The sequence below is a fragment of the Procambarus clarkii genome, chromosome 89, assembly GCF_040958095.1.
Source record: "Procambarus clarkii isolate CNS0578487 chromosome 89, FALCON_Pclarkii_2.0, whole genome shotgun sequence".
NCBI classification, from domain to species: Eukaryota; Metazoa; Arthropoda; class Malacostraca; order Decapoda; family Cambaridae; genus Procambarus; species Procambarus clarkii.
This window is the reverse complement of record NC_091238.1, coordinates 16,675,581-16,697,868: the sequence shown is the minus strand read 5'-3', so window position 1 is coordinate 16,697,868 and position 22,288 is coordinate 16,675,581. Positions and strand designations below refer to the sequence as shown.

Here is a 22,288-nt window from a genome sequence, read left to right as displayed (position 1 = left end):
CGATTTGGCGGGTCATATTCGAGGAAAAATTAAGCTTTAGGATCTGCCTAAACGTTATGCGTGTTAGTGGCTTTACAAGACTGTAAGGACTTGAATAATAATAAAAAATCCCCACCTGTGTCCTCTCCTCACCCCACCTGTGTCCTCTCCTCACCCCACCTGTGTCATCTCCTCACCCCACCTGTGTCATCTCCTCACCCCACCTGTGTCATCTCCTCACCCCACCTGTGTCCTCTCCTCACCCCACCTGTGTCATCTCCTCACCCCACCTGTGTCATCTCCTCACCCCACCTGTGTCATCTCCTCACCCCACCTGTGTCATCTCCTCACCCCACCTGTGTCATCTCCTCACCCCACCTGTGTCATCTCCTCACCCCACCTGTCTTGTCCCTAGTTCGTCCTCACCAGCATCAGCAGTACAGTTGGGTTCGTTCTCGCCTCGCAATCGAGAACCCTGGGCGGGAGGGAAATGTTTGGGCATGTTTTCTTTCACTTAATAATCATGTTCACCTAGCAGTAAAAAGGTACTAGAAAGTTAGTCAACTTTTGTGGTTGCATCCTGGCGAAGGTCAGTAGTCAGTAGTGTACTATCTATAAATTCAACAGTCTCCGTGGTGTAGTGGTAAGACACTCGCCTGGCGTTCCGCGAGCGCTATGTCATGGGTTCGTATCCTGGCCGGGGAGGATTTACTGGGCGCAATTCCTTAACTGTAGCCTCTGTTTAACGCAACAGTAAAATGTGTACTTGGTTGTAACAACGATTCTTCGCGGCGGGGATCGTATTCCAGGGACCTGCCCGAAACGCTACGCGTACTAGTGGCTCTACAAGAATGTAACAACTCTTGTATATATCTCAAAAAAAAAAAAAAAAAAAAAAAAAAAAAAAAATCCATCAACTTTTGTATTTCACTTTGTATGTATGTACTTTACCTGAATAAATATTTGTATTTTTTTTGTAGTTCGACCTTGGGGGGAGGAAGAGGGGCTCCATATAAGTGTAACGTATCGAAGTCCCTCCCTCTTGTAGTATGGCTTAGTATGCAAGGTCCGATGTGCCTAACAGCTAGAATGATTTTCGTTATTTTCAAATATTTCTTTCCAGATTGGTTCTTCTCTATCAAAAATAATTTATCATACTATGAACATGAATTACTGACTTAGTTATAATAGGTTAGATAAAATTTGTTACTTTTGACTCAAATAACATCAAATTGCAAGCATGTATAATACAATGAAAACTTTATTATTGCATAATAATTTGTTTTTGAATAATGAATTGAATGGGGGATGCATAATAAATGAACTAAACTAACTCTCTCCACGCAGTTTGCGTGAAGATTAAGTCTTCCCCGTATGCTTTGTAGGTCCTGCCCCAACACCCTGTCAGCGTGCTGTTGTCTTTCAGCTGAGGCTTGGCTGCCACCAGAGTGGCAGGCATGTCGCGAACACGGCCAACTTAAATGTCCTGTTCGACTAATTAGATGGCATATACTATCCTTCCTTTCTATGGTACGTACAGTTTACTTAACGGCTTCCTCTTGCCAACTATACTGCATGGGAGATGATGCTGTGAAACGTATGACGGAGGTGGGTCATTGTTGACGGTAAGTAAAGCTTCGGTTGTTTCTTGGATTTAATGTTTATCATCCCGATGGCCTCACGAATATTAATGTTGGGAGACGCGTCACCGTGGCGCGTCAGTGTTGAGAATGACAAGAGTTGGAGAGTTTTGTTTGTCGTCTTTTGATTCAGACACAGAAACGGAGACTAAAACCCAAAGACATGTGTTAGAAGGACACAAATGGCTGGATGTTGTGTTTACATCGTCGGTCGTCGGATAATCGTTTCGCCTCTTGTTCCTGGATTCACGTTTTCTATGGTCAGTTGTCTGGCTAACATAAAAATTTATTTAGATACTTTGGCGCTATGACATTAAAGTTTAATAATTACCATAATTAGGGGTCCCGGTAGTACAGTCGGGTTCGTTCTCGACGCACAATCGAGAATTCCGCGTTCGAATCCCGGACGGAACAGAAGTAGTTGGGCACAATTCCTTTCATCTAGCCTGTTCACCTAGCAGTGAGTAGGTACCCAGGAATTAGTCAGCTAGCGGGGTTAGTACTCGGCCTTGGGGGGAGGGGGGGGGGGTACCTCGATGAAAGCCAAAACATGTATGAATACACTCTGGTTTCTTGTCCCCCGACACAATAAATTATGAATTATAATGCAAAATCTTAAGAAGCACAGACCTAAACAAAGTTCAAAGTTCAAAGCGTTTTGCCCGAAACGCTATGCGTGCTAGTGGCCTTACAAGAATGTAAAATCATCATCATTACTACGTACTCTCTTAACCCCCAATGTACCTTCTTGTATATAAATAAATAAATAAATAAAATAAATAAAGATCAGGAGAGGGCAGGTGATCTTGATAGCAGACGGAGGAGAGGATGTAGTTCTTCTCCCACCCACACACAACTAACTCTAGTATGAAAAAATGCAAGACTTTGCATGTGGGGCATAACAACTCACGTTACAACTACCAAATTAATAACATTGCATTGCAGCAGGTTAGTGAAGAAAATGACCTTGGAGTCAAAATTCATCATTCACTGAAAGTTGCACAACAGGTAAGAGCAGCAGTACAAAAAGCTAACCTAACCATAGGAATAATCAAGGGTACCTTTGACTTTAAAGAAAAGAAGGTGGTGATTCAATAATATAAATCTCTGATGCACCCCCACTTGGATTACTGTATCCAAGCATGGAGACCTTATCTTCAGAAAGACACAGCTGCTTTGGAGAAAGTACAACACCGGGCGACAAAAATAATTCCAGAACTAAGTCAGATCTTCCTCCTTGGAACGACTGAGGGTCGTTCTTTAGTTTCTTCTTTCACGGAGGAAACTGCCTTTAGCATTATATGTACTCAACTTTTTTCCCTTACTCCTTACCTCTTCTCCTACCACCTCACAATCGGAGATCCCGGGTTCGATCCCCGGGCGAGACAGAAATGGCTGGATATATTTCCTTTCGTATTATGCCTGCATTCACCTAGCAGTACATTGGTACACGGGAGTTAGTCAAATGATGTGTGGGATTGCATCCTGAGGAAGTTCAGGAGTCCGACCTACGGGAGGCCCTCGATGCAAGCCTAGGCATAACTAGGCTTCCCGCCCCCGACAACGGGAATAATTATCAACGTTGGGTTATGCACTTCGACAGCTAGAAATACAATGAAAATTCAGACCTATATAAACAATAAGGTTTATTCCGGTTATGTACTAATAGATGCAGATAAATAAAATGCAGAATAAACCTTAGAGTTGTGAAAGACAGGGGCCTTAAGAAGACTTTGATAAAGCCGCCTTCAAACGCCATAGCAACTTCTAATTCATTTGACGTTTTGGAGGACGAGTGCTGTGGTGAGACTGCGGATCGCGCAAACGGGAAAGCAACGAAGAGAAAGGAAGCGCAGGCCCCTCTTAAAGTAAAGGAAGTACCTAAGCAAACATTAGTTGTGGGAGATTCCCAGATAAGGTATTTGGATAGAACGTTTTGTGCTAGAGATAGGGGGAACAGGTTAAGGGTTTGCTATCCCGGAGCTGGCATTGGTGATATTATAAACAACATGAATGATATTATGGCTGGTAATGGGAACAATCCCATTATTTGCATTAGCGTGGGAGGAAATGATGTTGGTCGAGTTAGGAGTGAGGAACTGATGCAGAGGTATAAAACAGCCATAGAGTTAGTTAGGAGCAAGGGAGGAATCCCGATCATATGTGGCATTCTTCCAAGAAAGGGAGTGGGAAATGAATGGATATCGAGGGCACTTGGTGTCAATTGCCGGCTGGAAAGATATTGCAAATCAAATGCAATATCTTTCATAGACAACTGGGAACACTTCTATGGAAGAAATGAAATGTATGCTCGTGATGGGGTGCATCTATCGAGAGCTGGGGTTGTTGCTGTTGCGAACTCGTTAGAAGAAGTGGTTAGAGGTGTTTTTTTGGGTTTAAACTGTTAGTAGATAGAGGTATGGGAATTGATTTGGAGGAAGGAGGTAATAAAAGTATGTGTTTGTGGGAGAAAGGAATTGGCAAAACGATCAGGGAAAGAGAAGGTCCGCAAAATAACAATTCACTTAGGGTATATTACACTAACAGTAGAAGTCTAAGAAATAAAATTAACGAATTAAATGCTCTTGTCTGCACAGAAAAAATAGATATTATTGCACTTACCGAAACGTGGATGAATGTAGAAAATAGAGAACTATTAGCTGAATATCAAATATATGGATTTAAACTATTTCACACAGATAGATATATTAGACGAGGAGGTGGAGTAGCCATATATGTTAGGGACAATTTGAAATGTAGTCTCAAAGAGGGAATCAAAACAGAGCCACACACAGAAACTATCTGGATAGAATTAAACGAAAAAGCTAATAATATTATAATAGGAGTAATATATAGGCCACCAAATTTAGACAGAATGGAAGCAAAGCATCTATGGGATGAAATATCTAGAGCATCTAGATCTAACAGTATTTATGTCATGGGTGACTTTAATTTTAGCGGAATAAACTGGTTGAACAAAACAGGGAATAGTGAAGCAGAAGATTTTCTAGAATTAATTGACGATTGCTTTCTTACGCAACACATTAAGGAACCAACACGGGAAAATAATATTTTAGATTTAGTGTTAACTAACAGGGAAACGCAAATTAATGACATCGAAATAGGGAGTGAGCTAGGGAGCAGTGATCACAAAGAAATCAGATTTAGCATAGAATGGAATAGACCAGTAGGAGAAAATTCTGTTAAAGTGCCAGATTTTCGAAAAGCTGATTTTAATAGCCTAAGAAATTTTTTGGGTCAAATTGATTGGAAACTCTTGGGTATGGGGTGTGGGCCGGTCTTGGAGCGAGACATGAACCCAGCGATAGGTGACTTAAATGGGGATTTCGATGTGGATTCAATATATAACTTATTTAAGAATATTCTAAACAAAGCACAGGAACGTAGTATACCATACAAATTGAATAGATCGAATACTAATGACCCAAAGTGGATAACAAAGAATTTGAAGAACCTTATAGGTAAAAAGAGAGCTTGGTACAAAAGGATTAAAAATGGGGAGGTCACTTTAGAACAGGAATTCGTACAACTGGTTAGAAATGTTAAAAAAGAGATAAGGAAAGCAAAAAGAAACTATGAAGTTCGCATAGCAGAGCAAGCAAAGACAAATCCTAAAGGGTTTTTTCAGTTATATCATACCAAGACTAGGGAAAGGATAGGTCCATTAAAAACTGAGACAGGTCAAATAACAGATAGTGATGAAGAGATGAGTAGTATTTTTAATAAATATTTTGTATCTGTATTTACTAAAGAGGAACTTAACAATATGCCTTCAGCCGAACAAGTCTATGTGGGTGGGGACGAGGACAGGTTGACGAGTTTAGCAGTTACCAGGGAGGATGTTCTTAAACAAATAGTAAAACTCAAACCAAACAAATCCCCAGGGCCGGATGAAGTGTTTGCCAGGGTGCTTAAAGAATGCAAAGAGGAGCTTTGTGACCCACTGTCAACCATATATAATAAATCAATAGAGTCAGGCAGAGTGCCAGAGTTTTGGAAAGTTGCTAATGTGATACCAGTTTTTAAGAAAGGAGATAGATCACTTGCGTCTAACTATCGACCAATTAGCCTAACGTCTATTGTGGGAAAGTTACTCGAATCTATAATAGCAAATAAAATTCGTCTTCATCTTGAAAAACATAAATTAATAATTGAGTCGCAACATGGTTTTATAAATGGCCGTTCATGTTTAACAAATTTGTTATCTTTTTATTCTAGCATTGTTGAGGCAGTTGATAGTGGTAAGGATTGCGATGTTGTATACCTTGACTTTAGCAAAGCTTTTGATACAGTGCCACATGAAAGACTGATTAAAAAGATAGAGTCTCATGGTATTGGGGGTGCTATATTAAGCTGGATTAGGGCATGGCTATACCAAAGGAAACAGAGAGTTAGTATAAATGGAATCAAGTCAGAGTGGGAAAATGTTGTAAGTGGAGTGCCTCAAGGCTCTGTCCTGGGACCTCTGTTGTTTATAATTTATATAAATGATTTAGATTCAGGTTTGAGTAGCAACATTTGCAAATTTGCCGATGATACGAAAATCGGTAGGGAAATTAATTCGGAGGAGGACTCACTATCACTTCAAGTTGATCTAGATAGGGTTTTGAAATGGTCAAAGGATTGGCAGATGCAGTTTAATGCTGATAAATGTAAAGTTCTGAGGTTAGGTAATGATGATAGAGTTACAAGATACGAGCTAGATGGTGTTGTGATTGCGAAGTCGGATTGCGAAAGGGATCTGGGAGTTATGATTAGTAAGAATTTAAAACAAAAGGATCAATGCATAAATGTTCGTAATAAGGCAAATCGGACACTTGGATTTATTAATCGCAGCGTTAGTAACAAGACACCTGGTGTGGTTCTCAAGCTATACCTTGCTCTAGTTAGGCCCCATTTAGATTATGCAGTTCAGTTTTGGTCGCCATATTATAGAATGGATATAAATTCACTTGAACGTGTCCAGCGTAGGATGACTAAGTTAATTCCCCAAATTAGAAATCTTTCATATGAAGAAAGATTAACAAAGCTTAAGTTGCATTCACTGGAAAGGCGAAGAGTTAGGGGTGACATGATAGAGGTTTACAAGTGGATGAATGGACATAACCGGGGGGATATTAGTAGGGTATTAAAAGTATCAACACAGGACAGAACACGAAACAATGGGTATAAATTGGATAAGTTTAGATTTAGGAAAGACTTGGGTAAATACTGGTTCAGTAACAGGGTTGTTGATTTGTGGAACCAATTGCCGCGTAACATTGTGGAGGTGGGGTCCCTCGATTGTTTCAAGCACGGGTTGGACAAGTATATGAGTGGGATTGGGTGGTTATAGAATAGGAGCTGCCTCGTATGGGCCAATAGGCCTTCTGCAGTTACCTTTGTTCTTATGTTCTTATGTTCTTATGATATTACCATGTTGGCCAGATATGACAAAGGATGTATCAAGCAGCCGGATAATTCCTCGAGAGCGTTTGACCGCGGCTAAACACGCACCGCGCCTCATTGTTTCGCTCTAAAAATCTTCGAGCCAACACTTGGTCGCTTCATCGTGTGAAGAAATGATGGCGATGAACTTTGTCGGACAAACAGCAGGAGGCGGAAGTGTCTGCAGGTGCTCTCAAGGGAGAAAAGGTTGATTACCGCACAGGTGAGTAATGAACACGGCTGTACCAACAGTGCTCTGGCTGTACCAACAGTACTCTGGCTGTACCATCAGTACTCTGGCTGTACCAACAGTACTCTGGTTGTACCAACAGCACTCTGGCTGTACCAACAGTACTCTGGCTGTACCAACAGTGCTCTGGCTGTACCAACAGTACTCTAGCTGTACCAACAGTACTCTTGGCGCAGAAAAGTGTACAAAGAGCTTGACACGTCTGGATGTGCGCGTTACGTGACCCGCCGCGCAAGTTTTACAGCAGTTCGCTCACAAGCGACTGGACCCGGGTTCGATTCCCTGGCAGGCGAAATGTTTGGTCCCCCAATTACTGCTGGTTGAACACAGGATCTCTGTTGACCTAACAGGGACGACATACAAGGGATTTACGCAACTGTTGCATCCTGTGTGAAGTTGAGTTGTTTTCTTCGGGGGGTGGGGGGGGGACTTCAACCAATAGTTATCTTGAGATGATTTCGGGGCTTAGTGTCCCCGCGGCCCGGTCCTCGACCAGCCCTCCACCCCCAGGAAGCAGCCCGTGACAGCTGACTAACTCCCAGGTACCTGTTTACTGCTAGGTGAACAGGAGCATCAGGGGTAAAAGATGCTCTGCCCATTTGTTTCCGCCTCCGCCGGGGGATCTAACCAGGAACCTTAGGACTACGAATCCCGAGAGCTGTCCACTCAGCCGTCAGGCGCCAGGGAGGGGGGTAAGGGAGCGGATGGGTGTTTACCTTACAGTATCTAAGTAACGGCAACTGACTTCCAGTAAAGGTCTAGCTCCTCCCGCCCCGCCTACTAGCCTCGTTGTACGGTGGAGGTGTGTGAGGCTGAGGTGTCAAGCCCCACATCTCCTGAGCAACTCTGCTAACTGTTCTTTCTCAGCCAAGACTGACGTCGTCACGCCATCTACATCTTTCAACATAAAACACTGGATAATCTTTTTTTTTTTTTTTGGGGGGGGCGGAAGATTTGTGTTTGACCAGAGCATCTGGTCATGGCGGCAAACATTTATTTAAATACGTTTGGCAAAGTCATTGTTGGCAAGAACAGACTGCTGTTGGCGTTGAAATATTCGTTTTTCTACTGTCAAATAAAATTATGTCATTATTGTAGAATACAGTAAAGATGTAGCTAAAACATATGTCAACAGATGTTTCTTCATAAAGCCACATCTGTTGGCAGACCGTATGCCAACAGATGTGGCTTTATGAAGAAACATCACATGTGGCATTAAACAGATGCAACACATGTGCCATTAAACAGATGCAACACATGTGCCACAATAGGGGCCTGACAGCTGAGTGAACAGCGCTCGGTATTCGTAATCCTAGGGTACGATGATCGATCCCCGTCGATGGCCGAAACAAATGGGCAGAGTTTCTTTCGCCCTGATGCCTCTATTCACCTAGCAGTAAATAGGTACCTGGGAGGTGTTACGGGCTACGGACTACTTCCTGTGTGTGTGTGTGTGTGTGTGTGTGTGTGTGTGTGTGTGTGTGTGTGTGTGTGTGTGTATGTGTGGAAAAAATCAGTTGATAGATTGACAGTTGAGAGGCGGGGCGAAAGAGCCAGACCTCAACCCCGCAAGCACAACTAGGTGAATACAGAAGCAACACATGCAGCATTACACAGAAGCAACAGGTGTGAACATAGCAGCTGGAGCCTGTGTACACTCCACAATACCGTCACATTCTGCTGCTCCCTGAACTCTCTATACATCACGATGTTTTTCTCCGCAAGTTGTGAGGAAGGCAGCTGCGGAGCCTAGTGGTTACCACGCTCGCTTTGCTCGTGAAAAACCTCCCTTCCTTGTAACACTTTTGTCACAAGACTTGGGAATATGAGTGTCGTCAGGCATATCACCGGGATGCATCAAGCATTTACGCAACCACTTACGAAACCTATACATCTTTCATAAATCATGGCGCGGCTCTGTACAGGTTTATTGAACAGTTGATTACCTCCCAAGCACTATGAGGTTGTTTATCGAACTCGTAAATTGTTTACTAAATGTAAACAAAGGCGTCTTCACGAGATAATGTGAATGAAGTGAAACAATAATAATGAAATTTGCAGCCCGTCCTCCAAACAAAGATCCAAAAGTGATTCCATGCACCCGCCAAACCCCCTGTTTATGCAACCCGTCATCGACTCAAGTCCATTACATCCAGCGGTCGACCCCACAGACGCATTCATAAATGTTAACATGCTGTTCATTCAAACGGGAATTTTCTCAAGTATAAATTAATATTATAATATATTAGCATATTGTGCATATATAGACATAGGTTAGGTTAGGTTAAATGTTTAGGTTCTGTTGGCGATTATTTGTATTTGTAGTACGTGGGTGAAGCATTTACAGCGTTGTGATTCGAACAAAATTCGTCAGTGAAACACTTGTTCCGGATATGTTCGAACATCAGCAGTTGTGAGTCAGCCCGTCCTCCAAACAAAGATCCAAAAGTGATTCCATGCACCCGCCAAACCCCCTGTTTATGAATGAAAAGCGGTTTACACACGACTCACAACTGCTGACTCAGTTCGAACACTTCCGGAACAAGTGCTTCACTGACGAATTTTGTTCGAACCACAACGCTGTAAATGCTTCACCCACGTACTGCAAATACAAATAATCGCCAACAGAACCTAAACACCTAACCTATGTCTATATATGCACAATATGCTAATATATTATAATATTAATTTATACTTGAGAAAATTCCCGTTTTGAATGAACAGCATGTTAACATTTATGAATGCGTCTGTGGGGTCGACCGCTGGATGTAATGGACTTGAGTCGATGACGGGTTGAAATATGAAACATAATAAAGTTTCATAATGAGAAATCTTCAAGAATAATAATAATTCTAATAATAATAATCTTCGGTTGTGAAGTATCGAGTTCATAAACTGTTTAATAAATGTAAACAAGGCCGTCTTTATTGAGGAAAGATGTACAGGTTTCGTAAGTGATTGTGTAAATACTTGATAAATCTGGGTGGACTGTTTAAGGCACATGGAATAAAGGAGATTGTCGGGAAGCAGGAGCTGGCGTCCGCCCGTGCCCGGCCGGCCAGCCCTGCTTAGCGTCAGTCTAGCAGTGAACTGAGCTCTCCACCACTACCGTTGTTCCGTCTCCTTGAAGACTTTCATGTCCGCCGGATGTGCCCTTATGTGGTGTAGAGGGGGAGGGGCGGGAGGTTGGTGTGGGGGGATGAAGGGTGGTAAGGGAGAGAAATAGTCTATTTCTACTCACTGAATTTGTGCGCCCCTTGAGGGACTTGAAGTAGAGGGGGGTAGAAATAGCCTAAGCTACTCTATCCCTTTGAGATATATTTCTTTCTTGTCTCAATAAACATACTTGAACTTGAACTTGAGAAAGAGTGGTGGTGGGGGGAGGCATTGATGAGGGTGGGTATTGGTATTGTGTCTGAGAGGGGTGGGGGAGGGGGGCTGAGGAGGGAGTTCGTAGGCTGCATGCGGGAACGCACTCAAGTAAGTTTCCAGGCATGTGCACCACCGTTAGTTTTCGGTGTATGCTTAACCGTCGTCGGGGTACAAGAAACCTGTTAGGCTCAAGAGGAATGCTTTACGAAAAACTGGTATTTATAGAGACCCCCCCCCCACATGCTATTTTCATGATGTGTATTCATCTAGTTGTGCTTGCGGGAGTTGATCTCTGCTCTTTCGGCCCGCCTCTAAACTGTCAATCAATAAATTGTTACTAACTAGTACTAACTACTACTATTTTTTTCACACACACACACACCCAGGAAGCAGCCCGTAACAGCTGCCTAACTCCCAGGTACGTATTTACTGCTAGGTAACAGGGGGCATCAGGGTGAAAGAAACTCTGCCCATTTTTGTTTCCGGCGCCGGGAATCGAACCCCGGACCTCAGGACTACGTATCCAGCGTACTGTCCACTCAGCCACCAGCGCCCCACCAAGAGTGTGTGTGTGTGTTCTCAATAACCCTAAAGTATACTACTATGAAGACATCTATCCATTTCCTTGTTCATTGTAAGTTAGCAAATTTATTACTTATATTCTAAATTCTGCTTCTTCTTCAAGTCTATGCGAGTCCTACATGAGTCAGGTAGTTGTGCTACCCCCGACATGCACAGGGAATCTAACGTGCACATTCGTGGCTTTGATATTGCAAGTGAATCATTTGCATTTCACCGGTGATATACAATGTTGTGTTGCGCCAGAAATTACCTACCCAGTACACTATTATAGATACACAAATCACATTTAGGATTTATTACATGTTTTAATGAGTTTTGTACTGTTATCTCCCTGAGACTCTTATTGCAGTTGCCATTCTGAAGGGTGTACTGGGCTCTGTGAAGACAATATATAACAAATTGGATGAACTCGTATCATTAGCAAGTTCAAGTATGTTTATTGAGACATGAAAAAAATACATCTCAAAGGGATAGAGTAACTTAGGCTATTTCTAACCTCCCCCCCCCCTCCGTTAGTATCATTAGCCTGATATCTGTATTGCCAGTATTGGGTCTCTAGTGTATTCAATGAGTGATAATAACTATAGCGGTATATGTTATATAATGAGGAGATATAATGAAGGAATAACCGTTGAAGGTAATACGAGTACGGGTAACAGTACTAGGCTACGGCCCCCCCCCTTCTGTAGCTGTTTCTCTGCCCTACATTATTACTCCTTCCTTACACACGTGTGCTTATCATACTTTCTAGATACGCAATATATGCTTACATACAGAACCTTCTGCTCCACAGGCCCTGCTCCACTTTGTACCTTTTCTACCAAGAAATTCCTGTTGTCAAAGTCTCAAATTAGACCTTAAACGACGAATTATGTTCAGGTTGAGTCAAATCTGGCCAAATTACGGGATAAATATGCAACTCCAAAACGAAATTTGACAGAAACACACGTTCCATGATAAAAAATTAGAAAGCAATTAGAGGAAGCGGTTGTTATGAAAGCCACAAGTCCAGACAAGATCTCGTATAGCCACAGGCTCTACAAAATGAAACAAAATCTCGTAAGTTGCCTTCTTAGATTTCAATTACAAAACCGGGAAAAATCTCCGCAGTTTACAGAATAATTACAAAACAAATATATTGCGTCCAAAGATTTGTACATCGAGCATGACGTTAAAGACAAGGACCAAATTGCACTGAAACTAATCTTCTACACATGACTTGTTAACTATATACATAACTAGGGTGAAGGAGAGGGAACCCTGCTGCACCCGGGTCTCCCACCCTTCACCGATTATGTTGGGAAGGGGGGGGACACTTAGGCCTGACCCCCCTCTTAATAGCACTAATAGGCCCGATCCCGACCAGCCTATGTCCATCCCGTACCCACAGTTCATTCACCCTTCAAAGTTAGTCATCCTGGCCTCCAACTTCATATAGACAAACATTTTCTCTTATGGCTATAGATAGATGGGTTCAATAGCATAGTGAATTACGTCCTCGGCTCATATTCGAGGATCCAGGGTTCAATCCCCGGGCGCAGCCGGCTTGTTACATTTCATTTTATCTGATGCCTCCATACATCTACCCAGGTAGATGAATGGGCATACCAAGGTCAGTAGATACCTAAGAGTTAGGAAATTGGTATACTCACCTAGTTGCGCTTGTGTGGGAGTTGAGCTTCGGCTTTTTGCTCCCGCCTCTCCCCTGCTTATCAACCGGTGTACAGGGTTCCGAGCCTATTGAGCTCTATCATACCTACATTTGACATTGTGTATGGACCCACTCTACCTCCAAGCAACACAACCCACTCTCTGTCCAACACAACCCATTCTCCCCCTACTTAGCACTACCCACTCTCCCTCTACCCAACTTAAAACATGGGTGGTAAATAAATGGAAAGCGTTAAATGCAGAAGTAAGAGAAGCCACCTCGAGAAACATTACAGCGTAAGGCATTGTAGGACGTATCTGGGTGGCGGGGCCGTACAACTGGACCTACCTCTCCGTAGACAGAAAAACGTGCACAGTTACATATATCCACATTTGATTATCTACTGTACATAAAATATTGCAATGCAAAATCATTGTGTATATTGCATGATGTTGCAGGGTGCCGTAAAGTGCGAGGAAGCGTATTAAGGTGGCCCAGAGCGTTCCGGACGTCTCCTCGCGAGTGTGACGAAACAGCTAGACCCCAGCCTGAGAGTACACACCCCACACACATACACCTCTGGGCGCTATACTCCCCAAAGAATCAATGGCACGGTAGGTCTGGTGAACGTGCCTCGGCCCTATGTGAAGAACGCAGCCACCAAAACCAGTTCCTCTGCAAGGCGCTAGCAGGGGGGGGGGGGCTTACTTCTATCGTCGTTAGACATTTGTGTAAACATCAAGACCACGTTTATGGTGCAGATTTTTGCGATGATTCGGGCAGTTTTTCTCAATATATAAAAAAGGTGGTAGAATCGGTTTACACTTCCAGGCAGGGGAGTATCGTGAGAATATCCCTGAATCCCAGCGGGAAACTTGGCGTGTGTAGCCTCACCCTCATGTTTACACAGTTACCTAAACATATATAAAGATACATGTTTTAGTAACGTTGTAAAAGGTGAACACGAACTTCACACGAGGGTCAGTGTGTGGATGAGGAGGGTCAGTGTGTGGGGTGAATGAGTGTGTCAGTGTGTGGATGAGGAAAGGTGAGTGTGTGGGGGGGGGGGGAAGTGTCAGTGTCACTCCCTGACCCACACACTGGTCAGTGAGTGTGAGTGTGTGGGTGAGTGAGTGTGTGGGTGAGGGAGTGTCAGCATGTGGGTAAAGGAATGTCAGCTAGGATATTGATCAATTTACCAGTATTATTCGAATGCTTTATCGAATAAGCGAAATAACCTGGTTTGTAAACCGATAATGCTGTATACTGTTCCACTCCTTCACGACACACCTCCTTACTTTGTCTCTCCGACTGGAAGATCACGAAGCTACACACCCATCCTGTGTGTGTGTGTGTACTCACCTATTTGTGCTTGCGGGGTTGAGCTTTGACTCTTTGATCCCGCCTCTCAACTGTTAATCAACTGATGTACAGATTCCTGAGCCTACTGACCTCTATCATATCTACATTTGAAACTGTGTATGGAGTCAGCCTCCACCACATCACTGCCTAATGCATTCCATTTATTAACTACTCTGACACTGAAAAAGTTCTTTCTAACGTCCCTATGGCTCATTTGGGTACTCAGTTTCCACCTGTGTCCCCTTGTTCGCGTACCACCCGTGTTGAATAGTTTATCCTTGTTTACCCTGTCGATTCCCCTGAGGATTTTGTAGGTAGCGATCATGTCTCCCCTTACTCTTCTGTACGGGCTCCATGCTGGGGCCGCATACTCCAGGATTGGTCTTACATATGTGGTATACAAGATTCTGAATGATTCCTTACACAGATTCCTGAAGACTGTTCTGATGTTAGCCAGCCTCGCATATACCGCAGACGTAATTCTTTTTATGTGGGCTTCAGGAGACAGGTTTGGTATCATATCAATTCCTAGATCTTTCTCTCTGTCCGTTTCATTAAGTACTTCATCTCCTATTCTGCACCAATGGGGTGATGTAGGGAAACCATGAACGTACTTTATGTGTACATTGTTTAGGAAAAAAGCGTACTGTATATGTTTTATGCAAAAAAAAAACATACTGCATATGGTTTAGGGAAAAAGCGTACTGTGTATAGTTTAAGAAACTATCAACGTACTATACATGTTTTAGGAAATGTGTCCAGAGTTGAGAGCTGGTTTTCGCCAAATACAAACGTGAAGGTGGCAGTCTCTCCAACGGTAACCCATCAACTCCACAAAACCTAAACACGCCTTGCAGTGAAATGGCAAACTAATTTTATTTTTAATGTGAAATAGCCCGTTCTTGCGAGCGTTCCCACCGTCAAGAAACTGTCAGTACAAAATTGCTTTATCCTAACCTCAGCCCGTTCTCGCGAGCATGGGATAAAATACCTGAAATTTTTGCACTGTATCCATATTCCGCTTCTAGCAGATTCCTTGAGGATTATCTTGAGATGATTTCGGGGATTAAGTAAAATATATTTGATAAAATTATGTGCTCTACAGCCTAGCCCTCCACCCTAAATTGGTGGCCCTTCATCTCACTTGATGGAGGGCCACCAATACATTTTTACTGTATTCACAAAGGAGAGAGGCTCGCGCAGGCCTGTGGCAAACATATCCACGTATATATCATTCGTTATATCGACGGTCTGCTCGAATTAGTCCTGAGAAAGCTATCCCGCCTTTTTCTAATACGGGTCGCATGTCTTGTGAACCAATACTGTGTGATATACGGTCACTCTTCCCTACGGCACCGCTAACTTGGCCGAAATGACCAGTCGCTGAGGCGTGGGCTTGTGATGTGTAACGCTTCCTTTTCCGGTAGTTGTAAACAGTCTCGGCTTGAGTGACTAGGTTATTGCCAACTTTCTTGTTATTTTATCTTATCTTGCCAGTCATGTCCATAGGCGAGAATAAACAAATGCAATCCACAATAAGCGTGGGTATATGGCATTTCGCATATTTGGGTCATGGGAGAGGCTGCGTCTCCGATGGTCCGGGTGAATGAAACGTCATCTTATTTGGAATATATTTCCTTTACAGCCTCGCCTCAACACTGGCGGCTTCGCTGTAAAGAGAATCAGCCAGCCATTAAATCATTACTTCCATGATCCGTTCCACGTCTCTAGACGGTATAACGGAGAGCCAGAGTTCACGACGCTCTATAGCTACACGACTCTTATAATAGCCTCTTTTATATTGACGATATTGGCATTGTTTATCATCTTGCTATGGTCAGGCATTCTCCATATTCTACATGGTAAATATAAGCCTCTATGCAGAAAAAAAACATATCCTTGTTTTAAAAGCTTGTGATATCTGGCAGTATGTGAGTACGAACACGGGAACAGAAAACGGGAGAAGAGTGCATCGCTGGTCACCTCTATTTATATAGAGGATGTGGGCCAGCAGATCGTGAAGCCTTATAACTGTTCACCAGTGTTTGTGAAGCCTAGCTGTTCATCCAGTGTTTGTGAAGCCTAGCTGTTCACCAGTGTTTGTGAAGCCTAAGCTGTTCACGGTGTTTGTGAAACCTAACTGTTCACCAGTGTTTGTGAAGCCTAACTGTTCATCAGTGTTTGTGAAGCCTAACTGTTCATCAGTGTTTGTGAAGCCTAACTGTTCATCAGTGTTTGTGAAGCCTAACTGTTCATCAGTGTTTGTGAAGCCTAACTGTTCACCAGTGTTTGTGAAGCCTTAACTGTTCACCAGTGTTTGTGAAGCCTAACTGTTCACCAGTGTTTGTGAAGCCTAACTGTTCACCAGTGTTTGTGAAGCCTAACTGTTCATCAGTGTTTGTGAAGCCTAACTGTTCATCAGTGTTTGTGAAGCCTAACTGTTCACCCAGTCCGTCCACTCGAGCGTCTACAACGTCACTAAAATGATGTACTATAGTGCCCAAACCAAACCTATCTGAGGACCCACGAATAGAAAACGGGTCATCACGTCAATTTTACGAGCCGATGAGATTTTTTAGTACGTCAGTTTTTGGCCATAGGGACCATTTATACGTCAAAATGTGATGTACTATTCGATAACATCGGTTTCTTGTCGCCGTCGAGGCCACTTTAGAGATGGTGACCCCTCAGGGTAAATTCAGGTAAAATCCACAATACCCCTATATATATAACTTAATCACAGTGTATTTGAAAGAGAAGGAACAACTCCTTAATTCCTGGTGGAGGTGTTTAGACTGATATTTTGTCAGGGAACCTCAAGTTTTACCTAAAAGGAATGCAGCTCAAGATTTCAACTATTATATATGTAAACAAAGCCATAAGAATTTATAAGTGTTTTTGTAGTCATTCTTCTAATACTTATATATTGTGGCCTCTCGCGGCTGAGTGGACAGCGCTCGGGGGGGGGGGGAGGGGAGTAGATCTAAGGGCCTGTGGGGTTAGATTTCCGGCCGATTCTTTCACCTGATGCTCTGTTCACCTAACAGAAAGTAGGTACCTGGGAATTAGACACTTGTTACTGGCAAGCTTCCTGGGGGATATGTGTGTGTAAGAGAGAAATGTATGTAGTAGACATAATAGAGGAAAAAAATAATTAATTAGAATTGTCTCGATTCTGTAGGCACAAATAGTAAATACACACAAATCAGTATAATTACATGACGGTATACAAAAATCCAGCAAGGGGGGGGGGTCTAACTGCCTGATTGTGGACAGTCATTTACAGGGAACGCTGTGTCTACTCACCTAGTTGTGCTTGCGGGGTTGAGCTCTGGCTCTTTGGGCCCGCCTCTCAACTGTTACTCAATCAACTGTTTTTCTTCCACACACACCCACACACCCAGGAAGCAGTCCGTAGGAGCTGTCTAACTCCCAGTACCTATTTACTGCTAGATGAACAAAAGCATCAGGGGGTGAAAGAAACTCTGCCCATTTGTTTTCTCCTCCGCCGGGATCGAACTTAGGATTACAAAATCCGAGCGCTGTCTACTCAGCCGTCAGGCCTCGTGTGGGGCTTGGAGTGACCGCAAAGTTATCCGCGTGGCCAAACATTAAATTAACGTGGTTCTGCTCTCGTCTTACCTTTATAAAGTATACAAATACTAAGTAACCACCTGTAATCTAATCCTTTGTATTTTTTCTACAATCTACATAAAGTATTACTGTTATTATTAGCTAAATTATTGATCTATGTGAACTCGCTTATCATTGCAGATGATGGGAAAGTTTTGAGAAGAATAAACAATGAGACAGGACGTCTTAAAGGTGGCTGCTAGAGATTTAATTCCAGCAAGTGCAATGTAACTAAATTTGATTCTAGGAGGACAGGAAGCCTCACTCAAGGTATACTCTGAGATGTGTGGTAAATCTTTTAGTGTATATATATATATCCCAGTTATTTACTATTGCTGGTTTTGTGTTTCTTGAGGCCTATCAACCGCTGGAGGCTTATTTAGGCCTTGACAATAGCCTACCGACCAATCAGCTAGATTAATCTAGGCCAGAACAGAGTTCATGACGAAAGCAAACATTTAGAAAAACTTAAGGAACTATGTCAAGCCTGCTGGCTTCATGTCCCCGCCGAAGTCACAATAGAGATTGTGGCCTCGGCGGGGTTGACAACGTTTTCCCCCGTATAAGCACTACTATAGTTTTTTTTATACATACATATTTCTATACATATACATACAACCCAACAACCGGTTTACAACAGGTTAAAGGAAACATTGTATATTTCCATCAAATTTGATAAAGCTATTACAAGCTAAACATTATTTACAATTTAATATAATTATTACAATAATAAATCATAGTAATAATTACTTATAATAGGTATAATAATATATAAATTAAGGGTGTGCGTGGCGACTTACCTTATAACGATACAGAAGACTCCGTGTGAGGTGTTACCCATATACCTTCCACTGTAGTCAGTAGGTATTGAGCTCAATGTGGGCTTTATGCACTCTACTATAAACTGACACTTGCACCAATATATTTTTTACAGGCTACTTTAGCTGTATTTAGAATACAATTGTTCCACGGACACTGTACGGGACTGGAGGTGGAGGCGCGGGTGGAGTCCTGTCAGTAGGGAGACTTATGCTGCTGCTTGGGACCTGCTCCTGCCGCCACGCTCTCTCGCTGCACACTGACGCTATACGCTCCTGCTCCTCTTCCTGTATGCTGTCTGCTGCCACTGGTGTTGGCAACACGTGCAGTCACGTATGCTGTTTGCTGTTACTGGTGTTGGCAACACGTGCAGTCACGCATGCTGTCTGCTGCCACTGGTGTTGGCAACACTTGCAGTCACGCATGCTGTCTGCTGCCACTGGTGTTGGCAACACTTGCAGTCACGCATGCTGTCTGCTGCCACTGGTGTTGGCAACACTTGCAGTCACGCATGCTGTCTGCTGCCACTGGTGTTGGCAACACTTGCAGTCACGCATGCTGTCTGCTGCCACTGGTGTTGGCAACACTTGCAGTCACGCATGCTGTCTGCTGTTACTGGTGTTGTTGGCAACACTTGCAGTCACGCATGCTGTCTGCTGTTACTGGTGTTGTTGGCAACACTTGCAGTCATGCATGCTGTCTGCTGCCACTGGTGTTGGCAACACGAGTAATAATACATGCTGTCTGCTACCACTTCTGTTGGCAATACATTCTGTTTGCTACCATTGCTGTAGGCAATACATGCAGCAATAATTTGTTTTGTCGGGGGACAGCCAGCCTGTGTACATATACACATTAGGCTTATATCGAGGTCCCCAAAGGTCGAACTTAACGACCCTTCCTAGGATGCAAGCCTACAACAATTGACTAACTCCAGGGGTACCTATTTACTGCAAGGGGAAGTAAACTATTTACTGCATAGTTTCTCTCAGTATTAGCATCTCTTAAATCATTGAGGATAAAACCGAAATATGTCTCTAGGTACCTTGCAGAACTATTTTGTTGAGACTAAAGTCGACAGGACTAATGCTGGTTATAAAGATGAGCTTGAATAGCCACCAAGATGTTCTAAATTCTTAAGTTCAGTTTAGTAAACACAAGATTTAATCTTTAATGTTGTATAAAGCATACTTTTTATAGAACTTGACCAATGAAAGCATATTTAAACGATTCTTCGCGGCAGGGGATCGTATTCCAGGGACCTGCCCGAAACGCTATGCGTACTAGTGGCTGTACAAGAATGTAACAACTCTTGTATATATCTCAAAAAAAAAAAAAAAATATATATAATCACTTCCTTCTTTATTTATCAGTTACAGCATGGTAAGGGTCCAGGATGAACTGACATTGTATTACTTTCCTTCCACTAATATGTGTGGATAGTTAATTGTTTTCAGTAGGGTTACTGTGCCTTATGCTCTGCAATGTATATACATCTTCAAGAGAAACCTAAAATTCCAATCGAGCAGTTTTGATGAGGGAATGGAATGATCAGACTCTGGGCTGAAGGTATACTTTACCTATACTGTACTTGTCCTTAATTCCTTTCAAAGATGGAAAAGAAAGGATTGATTTGGAAATAGAGAAAGCTGATCTCTTGCAAGTGTCATTCTTTACTTTTCAATATTGTAAACTGGATAATCTTAAAAATGTAGTTTTGTAACTGCAACATAAGGTGTAGAGCTTGTTAAAGGGCTTAGAGTTTGCTTAGGATTTAGGTAACTACACTATAATTCTACAAACTATAAATTAGGGTTGATATTATTGCAATGAAGTTTGTTAGAATTGTATGTTTAATAAAATTATAAAATAAAGTACAGATATCTTTGTGATCACTACTTTACTTGCACGGATCTTTCATGACCCTAATTAGTAGTAAGTACTGAAGGTAAATATGGCATAAGTGCTGTGCTGTTGTTAAAACTAAAGATGTAATTTTTTTTACATAAGTTGAAGCTTTAGGCTTGATCATTGTAAAATAAAACTGAAGGATGTTGCCATAATGCTTTACTTTTAATAGTTTGTTTTGTGTATAGTTTCATATTACATTAAAATGAAGAAGTTTTGCAATATATTATGTATTATGATCAATTATCAGTTCAATGTTGTAATTTATTTGCCTCAAACTGCTGTTGTTAATGATGTTGCTTAGTTTGAATGGTTAGTTTATGCACATTATAGAGGCTGTAGTTGGCACTTTGAGAGCCATAAATCTGGGTAGACTTAATAGTAAAAGCTAAAAATTAAAGGAAAAATACTCTTAAATATTTGTAATGAGTATCATGTAAAGTTTACAGCAGTATAAAGCAAGCTGAGGACAGCCCAATGCTCCTGCAATGTGCTGTATTCAGCACATTTTAGCAGCATTTTCTGCAAGATGTAAAAAGAAACATTTCAAGTGCAAATTTCAATTTGGTTAAGAATAATTTTAGGAGTTAAATATAAGTGATTATCCAAGTGCAAAGCCAGGATGCTGTCGCATAACAGTTGCACGAGTTCCTATACAATCCAGATGGCAATACTGTACCACTGATCACACCTATTACATTATTAAACCTCTTTCTTATTCTGCAGCAGCAGTTTTTAATGGAATGGTTGATATTTGGGAAAGTTATGGAAATGTGAATTATATGGTGTTAATATTTTGTTAGTTGGCACACTGTTAAGTCGAGTATTGAGAGTAAACACAATACTGACTGCCAATTCATTAGTAGGAAAGAAACTATTCATGTTGGATTTTAATGCCTAATGCCTTAAGTATTTTTAATGTTTAAACATTAGTTGACAAAATGGGCAGAAAAGACAATGTGCATACAGGGTTAATATTAATATTTGGGTGTTTTAAAATGTTGAAGACAAATGCTCTTAAAATTTTTCATTTCAGCAAAATCATAGTTTATAATATTTTTGAACTGGCTCTAGTTGCATACAGTTTACCATTTAACCAGTAGTATGTAATTGGTCCTCTGATTTACTGTACTATGAATGGTTTTCAGTGCTACAATATGACTGGTCTTCAGTACAGTTTGAAGCAGCCATAAATTTTAATTTAAAATTGTTATCATTAGATCAAAATAATTTACCGATATGCAGACAAAAATATGTCTTCCCAAAAATATCAATACTGCACCATGATTCACATTACCCTCAATGGGATGCATTTTTTTAAATTATTGTGATTTAAAATGCAGTGAATACATACTGAAGGAAACAATAAATGAACGCTAACTAGCAATTTTTTATTCCTAAAATCTCATACACTCGCAAAAACTTCCATGTGCATTATTAATGTTTTATGTTTACTTGCATTTAAATTGCAATAAAGTGAAAATTAGAGGAAAACTCAATTTTGTAAATGTTAAGTATGGCCATGTTTAATAAAAAGGTAAGCCAAAACCAGCTGGTATATGTATTAAAGGAGGTCTATACTGGAAGTCAATGATATGGATAATACTGTGTAAGTAATAATCAAAAGCAGGCACCAAGCCAGCA

At 41.8% G+C, this 22,288-nt stretch overlaps 1 protein-coding gene and 1 long non-coding RNA gene across 3 annotated transcripts in view; one reads left to right on the top strand and one right to left on the bottom strand.

Annotated features, from left to right (window-relative positions):
* The window catches only part of LOC123773336 (uncharacterized), a 41,683-nt gene extending 22,824 nt beyond the window's left edge, over positions 1–18,859 (bottom strand). The window contains exon 1 of one of the 2 annotated variants that reach the window (XM_045766984.2): positions 18,718–18,859. The gene's annotated coding sequence lies outside the window, so the exon portion shown is untranslated. Of the gene's footprint in view, positions 1–1,517; positions 1,830–18,717 lie in introns of those variants that run through there. The other variant, XM_045766983.2, reaches the window with a different exon arrangement.
* On the top strand, positions 1,275–22,242 carry LOC138359171 (uncharacterized). The gene is made up of 3 exons (XR_011225830.1): positions 1,275–1,509; positions 18,059–18,187; positions 18,852–22,242. It is a non-coding gene; the product is annotated as an uncharacterized lncRNA (long non-coding RNA).
* Positions 22,243–22,288: the final 46 nt, after the last annotated feature.